Below are 11,099 nucleotides of genomic sequence, written 5' to 3' on the forward strand. Positions count from 1 at the left end.
TTAAGATATTTGCAATATAAAATGAGCCGCGCTATGAGAAAACCAACATAGTGGCTTTGCGACTAGCATGGATCCAGACCAGCCTGCGCATTCGCACAGTCTGGTCAGGATCCGTGCTATTCGCTAATGGTTTCTCTAATGCAATAGGGTTTGAAAGCGAACAGCATGGATCCTGACCAGACTGCGCAGATGGTCTGGATCCATGCCGGTCGCAAAGCCACTATGTTGAATTTCTCATGGCGCGGCTCAAATGTATTTTCATATTTTTGTACGTTGTTGAAATACACTTGAATATTATGTTCTACAATCTGTATTTATAAAAATGAGATAAATAAACAAGATGAAAAAAAGGGGGTCTCCGGATGGTTAAAGTCGCTGACTTCAAATCACTTGCCTCTCACCGATGTTGGTTCGTGCCTCACTCGGGGCGTTGAATTATTCATGTGTAGAAGCCATCCAGCTGGCTTACGGAAGGTCGGTGATTCTTTCCATGCGCCCGTCCGTGATGAAATAATGCACGGAGGTACACCTGGAATCTTCGTCCACCATCAAAAGCTGGAATGTCGTCTAATGATATATAATTGTGTTGGTGCGACGTTAAACCCAACAAAAAAGGAAGATATAATTGAAAAATCAGGTGATTATTATCAGAATCTGGTAATTCTTATTTTTACTTTACAGGTCTATATCAGACTGAAATTTGATATCTTACTTTGATGATGCTTGGTCTTGCCAACCTGCTCGGCGAAGTACATGTTAGACTACTAGTATTACATAAGTTTTTGTTTACTCATCAATGTCTTTTTACAAGCCAGATAAACAAAAGGTATTCCATGGCCTTTTGGTCTATTTGACTATGTATCACCTGATTTCTCTTTCTCGTACATTAAATCTTAAACTATTCGTTTCTTTTGACTGCAGTAATAGGAAGGCTTAAAATGTGTCTGTTTTGTTTACGATAAAAGTATATTATATTTTAAAATATTGAAAGTTGATATCAAAGCAGCATAAAGGTCATTTAGATTACAAAAAACACATGAGGCTTTCCGCTAGTCATCTTGGTGTATTGACAAGGAGACTGGAAACCCCACTAAACATCAGGCAAGATTAGGATTTTTGATAATTTGATATTGATTCCCGGCGTAGCATACTTTTGATTGGCTGAAGTTAATATACTGTTTCACAAAAAGTTTTGTTACATTTCAACATACAGAAGGTACTGTCTCTAATGCGTTTATCGGAGAAACACACAATATAACCTTAGACCGGTCGTATTTATACATGTAATATTGGAGTTTTACCTAAATTATCACAAATGTTTGGAATCCAATTTGTGTAACTATTAAAGCGACTAACCCACACATCGTGGTGTGAGAATTTATAAAATCAAACGTTTACCTATAATATATTCACCTTTACGTTGCATACTTATTGTTCTTACTATGTATTTTTCATCGAATTCTGTCCAAAATCGTTGTTTTCCTAATAAATCAAAAAATGAAAATATAGGTTTATTATATCTGATACGGGTTTTCCAGTTTATAAAAAAAGGAAGTCCTCCGGCTTCAGGTGACAGTGAAAACCTGATAATAAAGCGCACAAGTATAGGTATCGCGTAGTGTTTTGGCGTTTTGAAAATGTAACCAAATAAAACACTAGTATGAACAGAAGTCAGTACTACACTTGTACTAGTACTACTACTATTGTCCGTAAGTATTGACCGTGCAGTAAATGAATATTCCGTATCTTTGCGTAAATTATTTCTCGGTGTCCGAAGCTTAATAGCGATATAACTATTACATAAATATTATATATTTCTTTATAACCAGTGTCGCATGAGAACGTGGCTGCGCGGACAAAACGTTTACCTGCCAATCTCGGGGTTGTTGGTTTGAGTCCTACATCTTACCATCTTTTCTTTCAAAGTTTATCTGCAAATTTACCAAGTAGAAAAATTGACACACTTAGGCGTAAAAAAAAATTTGTCTGTTTCCGGTATCCCGACCTATCCTAAATTTTTGGCCCGACCCTAAATGGCCTTGGAGAATATTTTTTTCAATTTTTTTAAACAAAACATGATCAGTGATGTTAGAAATCAACATACTGATGTTCTAAAGGCATAACCCCCTTATCTGTATACATTTTGTCATTTTTGTCACAAAAATAATTTCCGAAAAAAAATCCCACTTAATAAAAAAATCCGACCTACCTACCCTATTTTTTTAGCATATTACCGGAAACAAAGAATTTTTTCAGGCCTTATCTGGTTAAACTTTATGGTCCATTTCTTGAAAGAAATTCACTTGTAGTCTAGTTAACCGTTGTGGAACAAAATGAATAAAAAATATTTAAAAGTTTCTCAGATAAAAAGACAGTACTTGTCACCAGCGTTTCACGAAAATCAATACTACAAGACATAACAGTAAGAATTTGTGAAATATGTAACAAAAATATTGTAAGAATAAAAGCAATATCGATAACATAAAATTACACTGACATTTTTAAAGAAAGTGGCGGTCTGTGACGTTTTTGAACTCGTGGTAACGTGCATGCAACCAAGGCACCTTACCACAACGCCATCGTGTCATTGGTTATTTATATAGGCTATTTAAGTAATATAGATATTTTGCGTAAACTAACGAAAATCCCCGAAAATATTGGCGAAGATTAACGAGTGCCAGGTCAATATTGCAGACAATACGTTTACGATGTAATCAGTGATTTCTCGTTGGCCGAGCGGTTACGATATTCGAAGTACAATTTTTCGTTGGGAGTTCGATTCCTAGACCCGTTAAAATTTTGTTTTTAAAACTATTCATTTTTTTCTTCAAAACGATTCAACAAAAAACAAAACGAGTTAGTTAATCTACACGTAATTATGTTTATCCGCCTTTAATATGGTCCTATTATGTTTTTCAAGCTTTCCTGTTATATTTTTAACCTGTACGGGTTAGTTTTATAAATTCTATAACAATCTTACACTTCACTTTAATAAAAACATTGCCCGGTCGTAATTTCAGTACCGACTAAATTAAAGATACTACCGACTTTATACAGGGTAGAAAAAAACAAACTTACACAAAGTAAGTAATGCAAATAAAAAAAGAAGATATTGGTCGAATGCAAATATTACAAGGAAGATTTATGCAGGATTATTATCGCCTGCCTACCAAAAACAGTACTTAGATATCGGTAGACAATATGAAACCTCAGAAAAGTAAAAATTACTTTTTTTTTTTTTTTGCAGAGCAAATTATGCAAATTTGGTCACAAAACACCAAACGACATTACCAAAACTGTTTTACAAAAGTTACCATAGCCCAGTCGCTGTCATCAAAAGAAAAGACTTTTAACACTTTCACACTCTGAAATTCATTTTCATTTTAGGTAAGTTCTCGGCGCAATATATTTGTTTAATTCTGTTACTCCTTGTACGCGGGAAAATGGATTTCAAGATGTCTCTTTTCATACACTAATTTTCATAAAAATTGTGTGCAGTATAAGAGATGCTCATTGAATTATAAAACACACTTCGGACAAGTGCAAAGGCACAAACTGCAACTTCATCCATTGTCAATATCATTAAAAGCTGTCTTTTTTCCCTTTTTTGAAAATAATGTTTTGAGTGGAATATGCTGGAAAATGGTGAATTGTAAACATTTTTGTCTGCCACAGTGGTAGAGCGGTATTTCTTTATTTTTGCTTATTATTTTTCTCTCATATTTTACGGCTTTATGTGGAAACTAGGATTTTGTTTCTAATTTTAATCATGCATACATGTAAGGTGCATTTAATAACAAGAAACGTTAACAAAATTACGCACGTTTTTCTTGAAAATCAGTTTAATAACCACTGATTATTTCATTAGGTAATCATAATCAATCATGAAAAAATCATTGTAAAAAGTATTTTGTTAAAACGTATTTATGTGTTTAATACATGCTTTCATCACTTTTTTCACGTGCTCAATTCTGGGCCAGAAAAGCTAGACCTCTGCACGAGAATTCTTTTGTTCAAAGAGGTCTTTCAGAAAAATATAGACCTCTGTCTAACAAAAGAAGAGGTATGTAAAGCGTTGTAACGGTTTATAAAAATGCGTGAGAAAAACTGCGAAAACTCGAATGCTCCTGTAAATCTGGAAACTAGAAACTTATCAACAATCAAATGTCGTGTAGATATATGAAATGGTGGCGGCATTTTGCCTTTCGGTGATAAATTATTTTAAAAATCACAATTCACAATGTGTGGGTTAGTCGCTTTAATGTGTAGTGTAGTTGACGGTCGTCGTGAGCTCGGCTATTTCCGTAAATTTTGTAATATACGTGCGCTTAATCAAATAAATAGTAATATATGTAAAGGTCTGGTATGACTTCTAATCATAAAATGTTGACTATTTGCTGGTATATCTACTAACTGAAAAGGGTCAGAAATGCAGTACTGATTTAAAATTGTACAGGAATATTCGAACTCTTTTGTACAATTCTACAATTAAATATATTAAATCCCACCAGCGCCGTATATCTTTTTTTTTTACAAATATTTCTTGTTAATGTTAGGTTGCGTTCTATGCTTCCGTTGATTATGAAGATTTTGTTACTGTCTCATTACAGTTTGAAGTTTAATACAATAGTAAAGTGTTTAAAAATCACAAGTAAGAGTTCATGTTGTTGATGTTTAAATTACCCAAATTTATTACATTTTTATCTTGATGATCATAACGAACGTGTGGTTTTTGGTTGAAAAAGAAAAAAAAAAACTACGGGCTCCTTAGCGCAAATTCGGTTTTTGAGATTTTTAAAGAATATATTTAAATAAGTTTTATTTTTTCATGTCGACTTCATTTAATCTGCCTTAAATGCGACCAAAAGTTTAATGTAGCTTAGGGTAATTTGTTGTTTTTATTTCAAGTACATATTATATTAGTAGTCACTATAAAATAAGAAATAAAACAGCCTACCTTTGTGTAATGAATGACTTTGCAATTCATCAAGAGAGACATGAACAATCCACGCAGCAAAATGAAACAGCAGTAGCAGCCAATACACCATACAGCTTTTATATCTAGCAAACCAGGCCGAATTACGTACGCGTGGACTTGGAAGCTATAAATATCTATATTAAATTTAAACAAGAAATATATATTTACTGCAAATATAAAGCATTGGTTATTCAGGTTATTTCGTCCGAAAAGGAACTAGCAATAATCGACAACGCTATCTGCAATATCTGGTCTTTGAATGGCTTAAACTGTGTTCATAATAATAATATACATGTAACATAAAAATGTGTCCTCCCCACATTGCTGCCTCCCTTAGTGGTGCTGAAAGATGACAAAACAAATGCTGTTTTTGCAAATCCCTGTTTTGCATAGAGACAATGATATATCATTTGTGGGTGCAGTTGATCCTGGTGATTTTTAACATTCATTATGTAACAAAATAAAAAGGCAAAAACGCAAATTAAAGAATCAAAGCTCTGCTGAAACCGTTTAGATCCATCAGCACACTTTTATATTGTGTACTAATATTTGCATCAAGTATAATATCTTTAGAGGGTGTACTTTTTTGATTATACGCAACATAAATCTAATCCAAGTCAACGGCTGGGGAATCCACTTCGTCGACCCAATAAATTGTCTTTGTTCATAACTGAAATTGCTTTGCCTTAAAAATCCATGCGCCCATACCTTACCATATAAAACCATGAATCTAGATCTAACAAAGAAATTGTGACAAATGGAAGTACAAAGAAAAGCAGATGGGAATACTGTCTCAGAAGACGAAAGCCATGTATGACAAAAATCTCTTACTCTCAGATACGTTATTCTGAACATCAGTGAATAATATATAGGAAAGTGATCGGTTTCCAGGGAGCACTGTGTTGCGGTCAATCTCAATAACTTTGTAGATTAAGTAGAAGACGTTGCGAAAGACATTGTATAATCTAAAGTCGAAAAAGAAATGAAAAATTGATTCTTTTTGTTTTCATATCTACATACGGAAGAGGGTTAAATATTTTTTTTCTCATAAAATTGTGTTGGTTGAGAAAAACATTTAGTGCGAAGCCACAGGTGAAGAATGTCAAGGTTTTTGCTATTAACGTAATAATACATTGGTGTTTTCGGTTTACATTTGTTTATTTGACTTCTGCTGGTAGTTGGTTTCAGTCATGCATGACTGAAGGTAAAATGGAGTTGTAATATAAAGTAGGTTTAGCATGCATACTTTGTTTGTCTTCCGAGTTGATTAGTGAGTATCATGAGTTGCAAGCTTCAGGAATCAAAGATGAGAGATAGGCTGGTGTTTGATGTGTCTGCATTTTATAAATTAAAACGAATTTGAATGTATACCTTCTGTCCAACAGTGGTTCCCAATTGATTTTCTATTCGTAGATTGTCCGCTGAAATGAGCTTCGATGATCCAGCGGTAATACGTAATAATATTGTCTGTTCTATGATGTAGTCGATATGTTTGTGCCATGTACACCCACTAGATAGAAAACCACCGAGGCGTTTATGCTCAAGTACCCCTGAACATTTTTAGAGATGAAAGTTGCAGACGGTTTCGTTTTCTGGTTATAAGAGATTCAGATTTCGATAAATTGGATGACACTAGTGATGGGCAAACCGGTAAGATTTGCCAACCGATTAATCAGCATAATCGGACAAGCCAACCGATTCGATTAATCGGATATAATCGGGTAATCGGTTACTCTAGTTATTTATCTATAAGTTCACCTCACAGTGTATGTTTTATGTCATTACTTAAGAAATGAACCACACAGACATTAAATATCCTATTTCTATCGTATCCCTTCATAAACACGAGTAAGTTAACTGCATAAAAGTAAAATATTTGTGAAGATAGTAAACTTCAAATCAGGTACTCTTAATTTCGCCAGGAAGTTATCCAGTGATATTGTGTTATTTAATTTAGTTTATTTGGAGCAAAAAAAAAGTATTAACGATTTATTAATTCTTAACAACTGAAATGATTTCAATTCCACAAAAGCAAAAAATGAAAATACCTTTGCTAATATGCTTTCGTAAGTCTTACGGCATGCAATGCATACTACTGCCATACTTACGTCAAGAGTTTAGGTTGATGGTTTTCCCGGCTTAATTTTGTAAAAGTCACATATCTTCCAAAATCTGGGTGATCACAGATGCATCAATTACTTTCGAGACTTTGGAGGAAGCCATTTTTACGTAGAATAGTTTCCCTTGGCGTAACAGCCCCAAAGAACCGCAAATACCAGAAAGAAAAAGGTCAGAAACAACTAAATTATCCCTTAAGGGTGCAAAGTAATTAATCGGTCAGGGAAAAGTGAAGTCGGCGGTCGCGCTCATGAATGCAACGCCGACGATTATTCGATTGTCGCCGATTGTCGGCCCATCACTAGATGACACTAAGCATTTATGAGATTGTCTGGATATCTGACCGGAGAAGGTGTGGCTGAATCAGGTTGTTCTACTGTTGCATAAAGGTTAGTGTCATTTTCAAAGAGTTTTATACGGTAACACCTGATTTAATATGAGCCCATGGTGACTGGGTGCCCGAAGTATAGTATGAGAGATAACTTGGAAGCCAAGAGAGCAAAGATCCAGGAAGAAGAAGACGACACAAACTTCAAGCCCATCGCCAACAGCTTTTCAAACACACCAACACGCAAGAACCAAATGACAGAAATCACCAAAATACTTAACCCTAAACACATTTCAGTTTGATAAAGTTACTTCGATTTTGCATTGGAAGAATTCTTATCTGTCTTTCGTTCTGGATTTCGCGGATTTTGTCATTTAACATACAGCCCTTCAGCGCAGTTTTAACCTCACAATAAGCGTCATTACCGTAAATCGCCGTTACCGACAGAACACGAAGGTGCGTGTTACCTGTTTTAGGACAATTAAAATAGTCTGGACGTATTCGCATTTTACTAGATAACCGGCAAAACGAATCTTATCTAAAATCTTATCTAGCAAAACAATCATGTTACTGTAGGGTTAACGCACGTTTTTTTGGTGCAACTACATCTGCAGAATCCCAAGGGATTGGTTGGTGCACGAGCCCGTAGGGCGAGTGCACCAACATAGCCCGAGGGATTCTGCAGATGTTGTTTCACGAAACAAACGTGTGTTATCGCTATTATTGCATAAAACACAACTAAAGTGCGGGAAATATCGAAAAAAAAAAAAAAAAAAAAAAAACAAAACAAAAAAAAAACTATTCAGCTGACATTTGCCGATCGAAGTCGGCTGTTTCGGGTTGTTATGGACACATGTTTTATTTATGCATTTCCAGGGCCTACAGAAACAGTGCATACTTTATACATGTCGAACGGACATTCTTGATGTGTTAATTTCTTTAATATTAAATATATGTAAAATAAGTATGATTCCCCCTTTTTCCGATATATCAGTAGGAACTTTAGCTTTTGAGCCTCGGAATTATGAGAAAAGGGCATACACGGCATCCTGTTTTTACACAATTTGCAGGTGAGGCGCTGACAGAACACAATTCTGCTTGGTTTGAATTAATAGTCTGTCCCTTACGCTTTTTAAATGTAAACATTATCGTTTAATAGAAATTGGTATCGATACCTATGTTCTTTATATCGTTAAAAATGAAATCTCTATGCCTATAACGTAGAAAATTTTGCTTTGCAACCCACCCTATCACGATCAAAGTTTTATAAACACAAACATTTGAATTTTTCCAACATCGATATAATCGACTTAGATTGGATTTATAAACTCAAACATGGTTGGTGAGATCTACAAATAAATTGAAAAAATATATTATAAATACTTTCTGTTCATCAAATGTTCATTAACTATGGAAAAATCCTTCAAACTTAACGCTTCGTCATTTTTATGCTTTACATTACACACCATCACTACATCAGTAGACTGCATATAGATGTGTAAAGTAGACACAAACATTTTTTAAAAGTTTTAGTGTAAGATTTAAAGTTAGCATGTCAACTTTCTCGACTCAAATTAATTTGGAAAACGAAACGGTATTTTTTGTAAATGTTGTTTGCCTATCATTTTCCGGGATTAAATCGCGGCGTGTAAACTTACTTTGAGTCAAATACGCGTAATAATACAATAATACGGAACGTCAATGCAGTCGCGTATCAAGAGAGGTAGCACTTATTACAAGTTAAAAGTAAAATTAGGTTGAAAAATGATATTTTTTAATTAAAATGCAGATGAAAAGATTTCATAAATCTCGGACCTTTCGACTTCGGCCAAAATTGATTTGGGATCCATAATTTGCTTACGTTGGACCCGCAACAGCATATTAAAAACGTTCACCAACAGCTCGTGCTCACGAGAATCTCCTTGTTTGTACACGTTTTCTCCCTGTTTGTGCATGCCCGAAATCGGCAAAAAAATGGTTTTATGCAAGAATAGTTATCTAAAAACGAATGTCTAGAAGATTCCGAATGTCCAAGAGCTTTCCGTGTTAGACAGTTGTGTGAAAACACGAATCTTTACTAGATATCCAGTTAACGTTTGAAGGAAAACAGCTTACCTGATGGCATTTCTTGGCACTAATGTGACTATCTATTATTCGTTTTAAGACATTTGTCTAACTGGTTAAATGTCGTAAACATAAAGTAGATAACCATCAAATTTTCGCGATATTTATCTTGCTAACCCGAATCTTTTTACGAACCATAACAAGTTATCACTGCACAGAAATATGCCAGCATAATCGGAATATTCTGTACATATTTACTTTCTAAATAGCTAGCAATAATAATTTTAACTTTATATAGTTAAAGCTGGAAAATCATGACGACCTTTTGTATTCCAATATCTTACAAACGAATTATGTTTTGCATAATATTTGAACATATTTTTGATGAAATTTTAGTCTACAATTTGCTCGCAGGAGAATTTCAAATCAACTCACTATTCTAAACGTGTAAAAATTTCATAGATGTATTATAAGTACACAAACCCAGCACAACCGTCCGGTGTTCTGAAACTAATCAGGTTTTGCGTCATGAAATCTTTTTATCTCATATTTTCTAGTCCTTTAGGATCAAAATCTGTTCCAAACCAAGTCCGCTATTATTTTGCTTGGAATTCTTTGCTTCCAAAGGATCTTCTTACATATTTTCTTATATTTAAGAAATGCTCTGTAAATCTAAAAACTTTCTATTCTGGAAACCAACAAAAAACTCAGACCCAATTTCATTTAATGAAACAAAGGAATAAATGTCAGGATTAGGCAATTCTCAGTTTAGTCACAAGTCGAGGATTACAGACCACAGAGACCACAGACAGGAGTCAAATGACTGACTTTACGCACATTATCTTTGGAAAACATCAGCATGTGATTAGGCTTCTGGACTGAACGGAAAGATGGACGCGCGTGGATTTGTCAGTCGAGCCAAGAATCTAAAAGCCATTATTATGGCAGGTACTTTTTATCAGATAGAGAAAATCCAGAACGTTCATTTGCAGTTTTGGTAAAAGAGAGAGCAAAATGGTAAAGGCTTTCTTTTAAGAATGACTGGTGTACCTTCCCAGTCCTTTCCTTTTGACCAAATACATGCATTTAAAGTTTTCTTGTATCAAGTATTTTTCCAGTGTGTATGGGGACATTTAAAATTCATTAAATTATTGAACTATTTCTTTTATTAACTGTGGATGAAAGTTAAAAAAAAATTATGTTCAATACTACCACAATAACGCATCGTATTCAAAGCTTTATCCAACTTGCGATTTCAAAGGATGCAACTTCATCAAATTCAATACGTTAACTCGTGCAAAGGCGTCTATATGGTAGAAATAGCTTCCCATTATATAAACCTAAAATTCCACGGATTCTCTGTATGTATCAGATATGATAACATCGCTAAGTGAAACCTTTCAGATGGATTTTAGGACAAAACATGTATTTACTGCATTGTATGTTTAAACTAAAGTATAACAAAGGAAAAAGGTTAAATTGAAATAGTGCCATTCAATGTGTATGCGTAGCAGAGTTTCACTTAAGCCCCTGCTAGGTTGTACATATTTATTTGCCTCTCATAAGCCGAGTCTATTAAATTATTGTACTTGATAGTGTTCCATGCTTCAA

This window comes from Mercenaria mercenaria, chromosome 13 (assembly GCF_021730395.1).
Source record: "Mercenaria mercenaria strain notata chromosome 13, MADL_Memer_1, whole genome shotgun sequence".
NCBI lineage: Eukaryota > Metazoa > Mollusca > Bivalvia > Venerida > Veneridae > Mercenaria > Mercenaria mercenaria.